The sequence below is a fragment of the Podarcis filfolensis genome, assembly GCF_964270895.1.
Source record: "Podarcis filfolensis genome assembly, contig: HAP1_SCAFFOLD_117, whole genome shotgun sequence".
Classification (NCBI taxonomy): Eukaryota; Metazoa; Chordata; class Lepidosauria; order Squamata; family Lacertidae; genus Podarcis; species Podarcis filfolensis.
The window spans coordinates 85001-100000 of NW_028149456.1; the positions used below are offsets into that span (position 1 = coordinate 85001).

The 15000-nt window shown below is 47.1% G+C and overlaps 2 long non-coding RNA genes across 2 annotated transcripts; one reads left to right on the top strand and one right to left on the bottom strand.

The window, feature by feature from the left end:
* The first annotated feature begins 4852 nt into the window (after positions 1–4852).
* Positions 4853–8803, top strand: LOC310755051. The gene is made up of 3 exons (XR_014544137.1): positions 4853–5469; positions 6673–7115; positions 8641–8803. It is a non-coding gene; the product is annotated as an uncharacterized lncRNA (long non-coding RNA).
* On the bottom strand, positions 7148–11045 carry LOC310755052. The gene is made up of 3 exons (XR_014544138.1): positions 11008–11045; positions 9436–9466; positions 7148–7213 (listed from the first exon to the last, which is right to left on the bottom strand). It is a non-coding gene; the product is annotated as an uncharacterized lncRNA (long non-coding RNA).
* Between the last annotated feature and the right edge of the window lie 3955 nt (positions 11046–15000).

The following is a 15000-nucleotide window of genomic DNA, read 5'->3' on the forward strand; positions in this document are numbered from 1 at the left end:
TGTGTGTGTGTGTGTGTCTGTTTGTCTGTGTGTGTGTGTGTGTGAGAGAGAGAGAGAGACGAGAGAGAGAGATTTTTGTTTCTGCCTGCCTGCCTGTCTCTCTCTCTCTCTCTCTCTCTCTCTCTCTCTCCTCTCTCTCCCCCTCCCACCCCCCCGCAATCAAGTGTGTGTGAGAGCGCACGAGCGCTTTTGTGCTTGTCTTTCTGTATCCCTGTGTCTCTGCATGCTTCCCCTCCCGTAAAGGAACGCACGCAGGCCAAGACTTTTCCCCCTTGCCGTCCCTGCAAGAACGAACGAACGAACGCACGCACGCCTTCACCCGTCCCCTCCATCGCCCACCTGCTGCACTTAGTCTTAAATTGGTGTCAAGGGGGAGGAGACTCAGACGGAGCATCAGTGGTCTGACAGTTGAGACGTGGGGCTGTGCGCTGCGGCTCTGGAAGTGAAACTGAACTTCAATAAAGACTTTTGTACTTAACAACGAAGCAGCGTTGGTCCTTTGTGAGCTGGGACCTTGCGCAGCTCTGACAAAGTCAAAGCAGATCTATAATATTTCCAGCCCAGACGACTGACAGGAAGAAATGTGCTTTCCCTCCTGTTTCTTCTTTCTGAAGCCTTTCCCCAGAATCATATAATGGTGCATCTAGCTGGAAGGGACCGCAAGGGTCATCCAGTCCAACCCGCCGCAAGGCAGGAATCTGAGAAGGAACCACAAGGATTGATTTCATAATAATAATAAGTGGAGGAATTGGGATCTGGAGGAATTAGCTGGTTACAAAACCAAGCAGTGCTTCATCTGCACAATACACTGTTCAGCTACAGTTTTCAATACATTAAGGGCGGCCTGAGGGGGAAAGCAATGGAGATCTGCACTTTTATTTTATATAAATAATAAATAATAATAATAATAATAATAATAATCACAGCCAGTTCCTCTGGAGTTGCTTCTCCCCCAATTCGAATAAATAAAAATACTATACTGTTAAGGCTTAGGGGGGAAGACCAACATAGTATTTAAAAACACGATAAAACATAATATACTACCAACTTTTATAAGTTTTATAAGAATAACCATTATAATAATGATAAGAATTTAAAAATGAAGGATAATCCTCATTTATTCCCCTTCCCCAGCCACTCCGAACAGAATATTAAAAGCGCGACAAAACATACTATATCGCAAACTTCCCTAAGGCTTTTCTAATAATAAAAATAAAAATAATTTAAAAAGTACTGCTAATAATCCTTTCTTGTAATAAAAAGGAGCCAAAACTGCCTCGGCGTCCCTGGCGTGGGAAACAGCTGAGGAGAAGCAGCTGAGAAACAGCTGGGAGGAGAAAAAGCGGGAAGCGGCTGGCCCCGCCCACCGCCCGGCCTGGGATTGGCCCAAAGGCCGACCTATCGCCGACGACGACCCTCAACCGACATGGCGGCGGTGGCGCGCCTTCTGCCCTTTCTTCCCCCCTCTTTCCAGTCCAGTTGCCCTCGTCCAAAATGGCCGCCCTAGGAACCCCCTCGCTCAGCGCACGCGCCCAGCAGGCTCAGCAGCAGTAAACCCGGCGGCGATAGGTCGGCCTTTGGGCCAATCACAGATCGGGATATGGGCGTGGCCATGCCTTGGGCGCGTGTTCTCCTCAGCGTCTCCGTCGCCATTTTCTCGAAGGCAGCGCGTGAGTTTGGTCGCGTTGGGAGTGGGCGGGAAATAATAATAAAGGATTATCATCATTGCTTTTAAAATTATTCTTATTATTATTAGAAAAGGCTTAGGGAAGCTTGTAATATATCACGTTTTGTCGAATTATTTAATATTCTGTTGGGGAAGGGGAAGAAATGAGGATTATCCTTCATTTTCAAATTGTTATCATTATTATAATGGGTATTCTTATAAAAGGGTGAGGGAAAATTGTCGTTTTATCGTTTTTTAAAATACTCTTGGTGACTGGGAAAGAGTAATACATTATTATCATTCATTTTATTATTATTGTTATTATAAAAGGGTGAGGGAAGTTTGTAGTGTATGATGTTTTGTCGGTTTTAAAAAAATATTCTGTTGGTGGCTGGGAAATAGTAATACATTGTTAATATCATTAAATGTTAAATTATTATTATTATTATTATTATTATTATAAATCACAGGCACCCAAGGGGGACGTGGCCTCTTCCCCCCTTAGCCTTAACAGTATACTATTTTTATATATTGGAATTGGGGGAGAAGCAACTCCAGAGTAACTGGCTGTGATAATGATAATAATTTATTCTTTATATAAAATAAAGTGCAGATCTCCATTGCTTTCCCCCTCAGGCCGCCTTTAATGTCTTGGAAACTGCTTGAAGTGGTGCTTTTGTAACCAGCTAATTCCTCCAGATCCCAATTCCTCCACTTTTTATTAAATGCAGTTTCCTTGTGGTTCCTTCACAGATTCCTGCCTTGAGGCGGGTTGGACTGGATGACCCTTGGGGTCCCTTCCAGCTAGATGCACCATTATGTGATTCTTGGGGAAGTGCTTCAGAAAGAAGAAACAAGAATAAACAAGAAAAAATAAAGAAGAAAAACACATTTCTTCCAGTTAGTCCGTATGATGGCTCCTAGGGAAGGGAGGCTCCTTTCCCACTTGAATCTTTCTTCCATTGGAATCTGGGCTAGACATATATGTTTGCTTTGATGTGGACCCCTCTTTCCCTTCTTGTGAAAATAATTGACATTATTGATATTTCTTAGGTCTGCTCTGCTGAATTCCTGTTCTGAAAAGGAGGAGGAGGAGGAAACTTCGCGTGATGAAGGGAGAAGAGGTGGAGGAAAAGTCATGAAGGTAAAAGGGAAAAAATAGAAATACCTATTAACATATAAGAACATTTAAAAAAAACCCACTCCTGATATATTACACCCACCCAAGTGGGGCTTGGCCTCATCCCCCGTAACCACCACAGTACAGTACAGTAAAAATATAGCAAAATAATTTTATTTGTTTGATTGGGGTAGGCTAGAGCCTCCTGGCTTCTCCCATGCTGGTGAGGTATGTCTCCTTTTTCCTGTTCTTGTTAGGCTATCAAAAGGTGACAAAGCAATGGGTTGGAAACTTAATTTATTCAGATGAACCATTGCTTTAACCAGGTAATTACTCAAGGCACCGATTTTTCATCTATCGATTTATCCACATAATCCAACCAGAGAGCCCAAAGTGGTACACTTGCACGTTAAATCTTAAGATAAATGTTTTGGAAGAGGCATAAATTAAAAAAGAGAATTAATTTGCAAGCAAGCCCAGTGAATTAGAAGGGCAGAGCTGGCTGGTTTGTCTAATGGAGCATCCAAAACCCAGTTTGGGTCTAGAAGACCCCAGCCTTAAGGGCAATCCTCCATTGCTTTCTGTTTCATTTTTTGAGCAGATACTCTGAATTGAACAGCAGCAGAAGAAATGGGGATCAGCCCCTGCTTTAGTGGGCAGCACTAAAAACCGTTTGAGTAATTTAGATCAATAAAGTAGGAATATTTAATATTTACAAACCAGCAACTTCACACCAGTTTGGGACACTTGCATCAGCTTGCAATGTTAAGAGAGGGGCTCTCAAGAAAAGCACTTTCTACATGTATGAGTCTTAAGAGCAGGCTCATGGTTTTTCCTTTGCCTGGAGGTTAGCATATCTGCAATCAGCCCGAGAACTTCAGGCAGGAGAAAAGGGGATGGCAAGGGGGGCTTCCTGGCGGAACCGAACTTGCAGCTGCAGAAGGGTGAATTCCTGCCTTGTAGCAGGTTGGACTGGAGGACCCTTGGGGTCCCTTCCCGATATATACTCACCCACCATCATATGATTCTTTGGAAAGTGCTTCAGAATACAGTTTGGGGGTGGTTGTGTGTGTCAGCCCTTAAAAATCAACTGTGCAATGTGCTCCACAGCAGGGGCGAAGCAAAGATTTAAGACTGTCTCCCGCTATGCATATAGGCTGGGAGCCCCAATGGCAGGAGACCAAGTGGGCTGAGCCCCTGCAACAGGGGCCAAAACCAAAAGCCAGTTGAATCATTTACATTGATAAATACTGGCACGTATGTATGCGTTTTGGAATTTTGCAGCAGTTTGTAATGTTAAGAGAGGTGTTTTAAAGAAAAACACTTTATACACTCATAAGCATTCCCTTAGAGCAGGCTCATGGTTGTTTCCTTTTCTGGAGGTATAAATGTTCTTAGCAGATGTACAATCACCCCAAAGGCTTCAGGCCTCCTCCTGATTGTTGAAATGCTCCTGGGGAGACTGTAAGCAGCACCTCCTCCGCTCTTAGTCAGCAAAAGGGGATGGCAAGGTGTGCTTCATGGCGCAACTTGCAGCTGCAGTTTAAAGTGCTTTAAAAGTGCCCTTTCATAGGGCAACACTGACATCACAGCCAAGGTTGGTGGTGGTTCTCCTGCACATTCCTGCCTTGCAGTGGGCTGGGCTGGATGACCTTTGGGGTCCCTTCCAGATATAGATATATATGCAGCATCATAGGATTCTTTGGAATGTGCTTCAGAAAGAAGAATCAGAAATAGCATTCCTTTAAGTTAGTTGTATGATGAGAAAGTTGCCTCACTTGAGGCTGTGACACCTAACAGTTAAATGCTTCCACCTTTTGATACTATGAGCACTAAGGTTGCAGGGCGATCTCCATAAGGGACACCTGCCTATTCCTAAGAGCTGCAAAGTGCCACACAAAAAAGAAACAGGAAAACATACCTCCCGGTTAGTTGTATGATGGCGAACAACTTCCCCTTCCCAGCCTGCTACTTTATTGTCTTGCATAGCAATACAAACGATGGGTGCCTGTTTTATACTCCTAATCTTTCAGTTCATCTGAAAGAAATCAGGCCTACAGGTTTGCTGTGTTCCTTAATGTCAGATTTTGTGGATCTATTATCACCCATATGTTTCGTCCATAAGCCTACTTAGGCATGGAAAACGAAAGGGTGGGGGAAAATGAGGATTCCTGAACTGAGTGGGCTTCGCTGCACACACTTCAGGGCAGAAGGGGGAGATGGAGAGAACGCTCTGCCTTCTCCCCCCTAATCTGTCTTCCCTACCTAATCATGGCGGACAAGGTCCCACCTTCAGCGCCTGCCCGGAAGAGGAGCAGCACCCATACAGAGAACGGTAGGAGCCAAATTGTCCAGGGATCTTGTGGGTGAGGGTTTTCTTCACCAACACCAGTGTGCAGTGCATACACAACTGTAGAAATGAGTCAGAATAAACAGGCTTCCAAAAAAGTATAGTCTTTATACCCTAAATTCCCTAATTCCCCTAACCCCAGGGTCAGGAAGTCAGTTTTGTTTTGGGACTGCCCTGCAATGCACCCCTGAGGCCGCAGGTGCAGAGAAATCTCTTTATGAGATGTTTTCCCTAATGAAAATGGTACCTCTAGACAGGTGCACAAGAACCTGGACAATTTGGGGTTGGAGTAAAGAAGACCACGGAAAGTCTAGTTTTTAACATGGGTCAAAGGTCAGAAAGAAGGGACACGGGTGGCGCTGTGGTTTACCACAGAGCCTAGGACTTGCTGATCAGAAGGTTGGCGGTTCGAATCTGCGCGACGGGGTGAGCTCCCTTTGCAGGGTCCCTGCTCCTGCCAACCTAGCAACTTGAAAGCACGTTCAAGTGCAATTAGATAAATAGGTACCGCTCTGGAAGGAAGGTAAACGGGGTTTCCGTGCGCTGCTCTGGTTCGCCAGAAGCAGCTTAGTCATGCTGGGCACAAGACCCGGAAGCTGTACGCTGGACAATAAAGTGAGATGCGTACCGCAACCCCAGAGTCAGCCATGACTGGACCTAATGGTCAGGGGTCCCTTTACCTTATACAAAGGTCAGAAGTTGTCTTTCGTGTCGGGGTCGGGGCCTCCCCCTGACTGTTGAAATGCTCCCAGGGAGGATGTAAGCAGCACTTCCTCTGTTTGTAGTCAAGAATAGTGATGGCCATGTTGGCTTCATGGCTGAACTTGCAGCTGCAGGAGAGGTGAGGATCCCTGAACTATGCTAAAGCAGCCTTTAAAGTGCCATTTAAGAGGGCAACATTTGCTGCACAACGAAGGTTGCAGGATTGTTCCCCATAAGGGACTTCTGCATGTTCCTGCGATGCAGCAGGTTGGACTGGATGACCCTTGGGGTCCCTTCCAGATATAGATATATATGCAGCATCATATGATTCTTTGGAATGTGCTTCATAAAGAAGAAACAGAAATACAATGGCACTAATGGTCAGGGGTCCTTTTACCTTTACGATGGCAAAGTTGCCTCACTTTAGGCTGTGACACCTAACAGTTACATGCTGCCACCTTTTGGTACTGTGAACATCAAGGTTGCAGGGGGATCTCCATAAGGGACACCTTCATCTTCCTAAGAGCTGCAAAGTGCTACACAAAGAAGAAACACAAAAACATACCTCCCGGTTAGTTGTATGATGGCCAACCACTTCCCCACAGGCTTCTCAAAAAGTATAGTCTTTATACCCTAAATGCCCTAATTCCCCTAACCCCAGGGTCAGGAAGACAGTTTTGTTTTGGGACTGCAATGCACACCTGAGGCCACAGGTGCAGAAAAATCTCTTTATGAGATGTTTGGTACTTCTAGACAGGTGCACAACATCCTGGACAATTTGGGGTTGGAGTAAAGAAGGTCACGGAAAGTCTAGTTTTTAACTAGGGGTCAAAGGTCAGAAAGAAGGGACACGGGTGGCGCTGTGGGTTAAACCACAGAGCCTAGGACTTGCCAATCAGAAGGTCAGCGGTTCGAATCCCCGCAACGGGGTGAGCTCCCGTTGCTCGGTCCCTGCTCCTGCCACCTAGCAGTTCGAAAGCACGTTAAAGTGCAAGAAGGAAAATAGGTACCGCTCCGGCGGGAAGGTAAATGGCGTTTCCGTGCTCTGCTCTGGTTCGCCAGAAGCGGCTTAGTCATGCTGGCCCCATGACCCGGAAGCAGTGCGCCAGCCAATAAAGTGAGATGTGCGCTGCAACCCCAGAGTCGGCCACGACTGGACCTAATGGTCAGGGGTCCGTTTACCTTTGACAATGGTCAGAAGTTGTAAGTCTGCTGTTGTAAGTCTAGCGGTTGGGGGTTGGGTCATTATTAGGGTCAGGGTTAGGGAGAGGCTTGGGGTTAGGGTTAGGGGTCAGGGTCTCCCCCAGACATCTCCACGGAGTTGCAAAAGGCAGGTACATCTGCCTAAGTCCACTTCCATCCACCGGAAAAGCTTCTTAGCCGCAAGGAGCCAAGGGAGCGGTGGGAAATACCTAGCTATCTTTCTAAATCGGTAAGACCGCACAGTCCCCACAGTTCCACAAGGCCTGGCCCTTTCCAGAGGTGCAGCCTGCCTTCTCGAAAGGTGGATTTCAGCTCAAACAGCTGGTCGAAAAGTGTCTTTTCCTATCCTCACACCCGTAACCCTGGCAACCTCCCAGGGAACAGTCTCTATTCTTTGATGGTCAGGGAGATTGCACTTTCCCACGGTCTCTCAAAAAATGGAAACCTTAGCATTTAGTAATGTCATAATGCAGTTGGGGGGGTGTTTGTGTGTGTCAGCCCTTAAAAATCAACTGTGCAAAGATTTAAGACTTTCACCTGCTATGCACCTAGGCTGGGAGCCCCAATGGTAGGAGACTAAGTGGGCTGAGCCCCTGCAGCAGGGGCCGAAACCAAAAGTCAGTTGAATCATTTACATTGATAAATACTGGCATGTATGTATGCGTTTTGGAATTTTGCAGCAGTTTGTAATGTTAAGAGAGGTGTTTTAAAGAAAAAACACTTTATACACTCATGAGCGTTCCCTTAGAGCAGGCTCATGGTTGTTTCCTTCTCTGGAGGTATAAATGTTCTTAGCAGATGAACAACCACCCTGAAGGCTTCAGGCCTCCTCCTGACTGTTGAAATGCTCCTGCGGAGACTGTAAGCAGCACCTCCTCCGCTCTTAGTCAGCAAAAGGGGATGGCAAGGTGTGCTTCATGGCGCAACTTGCAGCTGCAGTTTAAATTGCCTTAAAAGTGCCATTTCATAGGGTAACACTGGCGGCACAACCAAGGTTGGTGGATGTTCTCCTGCATATTCCTGCCTTGCAGTGGGCTGGGCTGGATGACCTTTGGGGTCCCTTCCAGATATAGATATAAATGCAGGATCATAGGATTCTTTGGAATGTGCTTTAGAAAGAAGAAACATTCCTTTAAGTTTGGGGATGCAGGTGGCGCAGTGGGTTAAACCACAGAGCCTAGGACTTACCGATCAGAAGGTCGGAGGTTCGAATCCCTATGACGGGGTGAGCTCCCGTTGCTCAGTCCCTGCTCCTGCCAACCTAGCAACTTGAAAGCACGTCAAAGTGCAAGTAGGTTAATAGGTACCGCTCAGGCAGGAAGTTAAACGGCGTTTCCGTTCGCTGCTTTGGTTCGCCAGAGGCGGTTTAGTCCTCCTGGCCACATGACCTGGAAGCTGTACGCCGGCTCCCTCAGCCAGTAAAGCAAGATGAGCGCTGCAACCCCAGAGTTGACCACGACTGGACCTAATGGTCAGGGGTCCCTTTACCTTTACCTTTGACAAAGCTCAGAAGTTGTAAGTCTAGCGGTTGGGGTTTGGGTCATTGTTAGCGTTTCGGTTAGGGAGAGGCTTGGGGTTCGGCTTAGGGGTCAGGGTCAGGGCCTCCCCCTGACTGTTGAAATGCTCCCAGGGAGGATGTAAGCAGCACTTCCTCTGTTTGTAGTCAAGAATAGTGGATGGCCATGTTGGCTTCATGGCTGACCTTGCAGCTGCCGGAGAGGTGGGGATCCCGGAAGCAGCCTTCAAAGTGCCATTTAAGAGGGCAACAACCAAGGTTGCAGGATTGTTCCCCATAAGGGACTCCTGCATGTTCCTGCGATGCAGCAGGTTAGATTGCATGACCCTTGGGGCCCTTCCAGAGGTTTATATACCATCATTATTCTTTGGAAAGGGGTTCAGAAAGAAGAAAGAGAAATAACGTTCCTTAAAGTTAGTTGTATGATGGGAAAGTCGCCACACTTCCTGTGAGCCCCCTTATTCTTCCTTGCATGTTAATTGGAGCTTGGCTGATCCTGTGCCTGTTTTTACATGGACACCTCTTTCAGTTCTTGTGGAAAAAGTCTGCCCCACTGTTATTTCTCAGGTCTCTATGGGTTGTGCTGAATTTCTGCTCCCAAAAAGGGGGAGACGGAAGGGGGAAGTTTCGCCGGACAGAGGGAGGGAGAAGAGGGGATCTTTTGAGACAAGATACAAACAGCTCCTTTAACCAAACTTCTGATTCGCCCAGCAGCGTGGCAGCCAAAGCAAAGAGAAGAAAAAAAGGCAAGGCAGCTAACAGACATCTCCATGCAGTTGCAAAAGGTGGGTTGCCTCCATGGGCTGTGCTTTATTCCTTAATGTCAAATGCTACATCTGTCTTAAGTCCACTGCCATCCATCGGAAAAGCTTCTTAGCAGCAAGGAGCCAAGGGAACGGTGGGAAATACCTATCTATCTCTAAATCGGTAAGACCGCACAGTTCCTACACCTCCACAAGGCCTGGCCCTTTCCAGAGGTGCAGCCTGCCTTCTCCAAAGGTGGATTTCTGCTCAAACAGCTGGTTGAAAAGTTTCTTTTCCTCTCCTTACACCCTGGCAAACCTCTCAGCTAACAGTCTCTATTCCTCGATGGTGAGGGAGATTTCATTTTCCCACCGTCTCTCCAAAAATGGAAAACTTAGCAATTCGCAATGTCTTAATACAGTTTTGGGGTGTGTGCTTCTGTGTGTCAGCCCTTAAAAATCAACTGTGCAAAGATTTAAGACTTTCACCTGCTATGCACCTAGGCTGGGAGCCCCAATGGCAGGAGACTGAGTGGGCTGAGCCCCTGCAACAGGGGCCAAAACCAAAAGCCAGTTGAATCATTTACATTGACAAATACTGGCACGTATGTATGCGTTTTGGAAATTTGCAGCAGTTTGTAATGCTAAGAGAGGTGTTCTAAAGAAAAAAAACTTTATACACTCATGAGCATTCTCTTAGAGCAGGAGTATTCCACCACCCCTTTTTCTGGAGGTATAAATGTTCTTAGCAGATGAACAACCACCCCGAAGGCTTCAGGCCTCCTCCTGACTGTTGAAATGCTCCTGGGGAGACTGTAAGCAGCACCTCCTCTGCTCCCAGTCAGCAAAAGGGGATGGCAAGGTGTGCTTCATGGCGCAACTTGCAGCTGCAGTTTAAGTTCCCTTAAAAGTGCCATTTCGTAGGTAAACACTGACATCACAGCCAAGGTTGGTGGTGGTTCTCCTGCATATTCCCGCCTTGCCGTGGGCTGGGCTGGATGACCCTTGAGGTCCCTTCCAGATATTAGATATAAATGCAGCATATAAATCTTTGCTGCACAACCAAGGTTGCAGGATTGTTTCCCGTAAGAGACTCCTGCATGTTCCTGCAATGCAGCAGGTTGAGCTGGATGACCCTTGGGGTCCCTTCCAGAGGTTTATATACCATCATTATTCTTTGGAAAGGGCTTCAGAAGCAAGAAACAGAAATCGCATTCCTTAAAGTTACTTGTATGATGGGAAAGTAGCCTTACTTCCTGTGAGTTACCTTATTCCTTGCACGTTAATTTGAGCTTGGTGCCTCTTTTTACACGGACCCCTCTTTCAGTTCTTCTAGAAAAAATCTGCCCCCCTCCCGTTATTTCTCAGGTCTCTATGGGCCGGGCTGAATTCCTGATCCCAAAAAGGGGGAGGAGAAGGAAGGGGGCAGTTTTGCGCGACAAAGGGAGGGAGAAGAGTGGCGAGAGGGGGAACGGGGATCTTTTGAGACAAGATCCAAACAGCTCCTTTAACCAAACACCTGATTCGCCCAGCAGCGCGGCAGCGAAAGGAAAGAGGAGAAAAAGAGGCAAGGCAGCAGTGGAAAAAGATGGGTTGCCTGTATGGGCTTTGCTTTATTCCTTCATGTTCAATGCTACATCTGCCTAAGTCTACTTCCACCGGAAAAGTTCCTTATCAGCAAGGAGGAAAGGGAACGGTGGGAAATGCCTAGCTATCTCTCTAAATCGGTAAGACCACACAGTTCCTACACTTCCACAAGGCTTGGTCCTTTCCAGAGGTGCAGCCTGACTTCTCCAAAGGTGGATTTCAGCTCAAACAGCTGGTTGAAAAGTCTCCTTTTCTATCCTCACACCCGTAACCCTGGCAGCCTCCCGGAGAACAGTCACTATTCCTCGATGTTCAGGGAGATTGTATTTTCTCACGTCTCTCCAGATAGTGAAACCCTAGCATTTACTAATCTCTTAATGCAGTTTTGGGGTGTGTTTGTGTGTGTCAGCCCTTAAAAATCAACTGCAAAGATTTAAGCCTGTCCCCCGCTATGCGCCTAGGCTGGGAGCCCCAATGGCAGGAGACTAAGTGGGCTGAGCCCCTGCAACAGGGGCCAAAACCCAAAGCCAGTTGAATCATTTACATTGACAAATACTGGCACGTATGTATGCGTTTTGGAAATTTGCAGCAGTTTGTAACGTTAAGAGAGGTGTTTTAAAGAAAAAACACTTTATACACTCATGAGCATTCCCTTAGAGCAGGCTCATTGTGGTTTTCTTTTTCTGGAGGTATAAATGTTTTTAGCAGATGTACAATCACCCCAAAGGCTTCAGGCCTCCTGACTGTTGAAATGCTCCTGGGGAGACTGTAAGCAGCACCTCCTCCTCTCCTAGTCAGGGGATGGCAAGGTGTGCTTCATGGCGCAATTTGCAGCTGCAGTTTAAGTTCCCTTAAAAGTGCCATTTCATAGGGAAACACTGACAGCACAACCAAGGTTGGTGGTGGTTCTCCTGCATATTCCTACCTTGTAGTGGGCTGGGCTGGATGATCTTTGGGTGGAATCTGCTTCAGAAAGAAGAAACAGAAGTTTGTGGAATAAACGATGCAGTAAAAACGATGTGTGCCTCTTTTATACTCCTACTCTTTCAGTTCATCTGAAAGAAATCAGGCCCACTGATAAATTCTCTGTGCTTCGTTCCTTAACGTCAGATTTTGTGGATTTATTATCACCCATATGTTTTGGGCACAAGTCTACTTATGCACAGTAAACGAAAGGGTGGGGGGAAATGAGGATTCCTGAAGTGAGTGGGCTTCCCTGCGCACACTTCTGGGCAGAAGGGGGAGATGGAGAGAACGCTCTGCCTTCTCCCCCCTAATCTGTCTTCCCTCCCTAATCATGACAGACAAGGCCTTCATCCCACCTTCAGCGCCTGCCCAGAAGAGGAGCAGCACCCATACAGAGAATGGTAGGAGCCAAATTGTCTTGGGATCCTCTGGGTTTGAGGGGGTGAGCGTTGGGATGGGACCCCTGTCTCCTGAAGCAGTGCTCTTTCACCAGGATCAGACTGCCATTTCCTTCACCAACACCAGTGTCAGAATAAACAGGCTTCCAAAAAATTATAGTCTTTATCCCCCAACCCTAATTCCCATAATGCCTGGGTCAGGAATACAGTTTTGTTTTGGGATGCCCTGCAATGGACACCTGCCCATGTTCTAAGGCTGCATCTGGGGGAAAATCTATGAGATGTTTTCTCTAATGAAAATGTTACTTATCGCCAGATGCACAACAAGCTGGACAATTTGGAGTAAAGAGGGCCACGGAAAGTAGTTTTTATCTAGGGCTCAAAGGTCACAAAGAAGGGACACGTGTGGCGCTGTGGGTTAAACCACAGAGCCTAGGACTTTCCAGTCAGAAGGTTGGTGGTTCTAATCCGCGCAACAGGGTGAGCTCTTGTTGCTTGGTCCCTGCTCCTGCCAACCTAGCATTTTGAAAGTGTTTTTGTGCGCTGCTCTGGATTGCCTGAAGCCTCTTGCATGACCTGGAAGCTGTACGCTGGCTCCTTCTGTTAACAAAGTCAGGTGTGCAAATGCAACCCCAGAGTTGGTACACGACGACCTAATGGGCAGGCATCGCTTTACCTTTGATAAAGGTCAGAAGTTGTAAGTCTGCTGTTGTAAGTCTAGCGTCGTTGTTAGGGATGGGTTTAGGGAGAGGCAAGGGGTAAGGCTTAGGGGTCAGGGCCTCCCGCTGACTGTTGAAATGCTCCCAGGGAGGATGTAAGCAGCACTTCCTCTGTTTGTAGTCAAGAATAGTGGATGGCCATGTTTGCTTCATGGCTGAATTTGCAGCTGTAGGAGAGGTGTGCCATTTAAGAGAGCAACATTTGCTGCACAAGCAAGGTTGCAGGATTGTTCCCCTTAAGGGACTCCTGCATGTTCCTGCGATGCAGCAGGTTGGACTGGATGACCCTTGGGGTCCCTTCCAGAGGTTTATGTACCATCATCATTCTTTGGAAAGGGCTGAAGAAAGAAGAAAGAGAAATAGAAATAGCGTTAAATGTTTTTAGCAGATGTACAATCGTCCCTGAAAGCTTCAGGCCTCCTCCTGACTGTTGAAATGCTCCTGGGGAGACCGTAAGCAGCACCTGCTCTGCTCCCAGTCAGCAAAGGGGATGGCAAGGTGTGCTTCAGGGCGCAACTTGCAGCTACAGTTTAAAGTGCTTTAAAAGTGCCCTTTCATAGGGCAACACTGACATCACAGCCAAGGTTGGTGGTGGTTCTCCTGCACATTCCTGCCTTGCAGTGGGCTGGGCTGGATGACCCTTGAGGTCCCTTCCAGATATAGATATATATGCAGCATCATAGGATTCTTTGGAATGTGCTTCAGAAAGAAAAATAGCATTCCTTTAAGTTAATTGTATGATGGCAAAGTTTCCTCACTTTAGGCTGTGACACCTAACAGTTCAATGCTACCACCTTTTGGTACTGTGAGCACTAAGGTTGCCGGGGGTCTCCATAAGGGACACCTGCCTATTCCTAAGAGCTGGAAAGTGCCACACAAGAAGAAACAGAAAAACATACTGTCAGAGCTTACCTCCCGGTTAGTTGTATGATGGCGAATAACTTCCCTTTCCCAGCTTGCTACTTTATTGTGCCTGCTTTATACTTCTAGTCTTTCAGTTCATCTGAAAGAAATCAGACCCACTGATATTTCTATGTATGGGCTTTGCTTCGTTCCTTAATGTCAAATTTTGTGGATTATCACCCATATGCTTCGTGCATAAGCCTACTTGCGCATGGAAAACGAAAGGGTGGGGGAAACGAGGATTCCTGAACTGAGTGGGCTTACCTGCGCACACTTCTGGGCAGAAGGGGGAGATGGAGAGAACGCTCTGCCTTCTCCCCCCTAATCTGTCTTCCCTCTGTAATCATGACAGACAAGGCCTTTATCCCACCTTCAGCGCCTGCCCGGAAGAGGAGGAGCCAAATAGTCTTGGGATATTCTGGGTTTGAGAGGGTGAGCGTTGGGACGGGACTCCTGTCTTCTGAAGCAGTGCGCTTGCACCAGGAGCTGTCTGCGGTTTCCTTCACCAACACACAACTGCAGTGCATACACAACTGTAGAAACGAGTCAATAAACAGGCTTCCAAAAAAGTATAGTCTCTATACTGTAACCCTAATTGCCCTAAACCTTGGGTCAGGATGACAGTTTGTTTTTGGGAGTGCCCTGCAATGCACACCTGAGGGTGCAGATGCAGAGAAATCTCTTTATGAGATGTTTTCTCTAATGAAAATGCTACTTCTTGCCAGATGCACAAGAAGGTGGACAATTTGGAGTTAGAGTAAAGAAGGCCACGGAATGTAGTTTTTAACTAGGGGTCAAAGGTCAGAAGGAAGGGACATGGGTGGCGCTGTGGGTTAAACCACAGAGCCTAGGACTTCCCGACTGATCGGTGGTTCGAATCTATATGATGGGATAAGCTCCCTTTGCAGGGTCCCTGCTCCTGCCAACCTAGCAGTACAAAAGCATGTCAAAGTGCAAGGAGATAAATAGATTCTGCTCTGGCAGGAAGGTCATTGGCGTTTCCATGCGCTGCTCTGGTTTGCCAGAAGTGGCTTATTCCTGGCCACATGACCTGTAAGCTGTACGCCGGCTTCCTCGGTCAATAAAGTGAGATGAGCGCTGTAACCCCAGAGTCGGCCATGACTGGA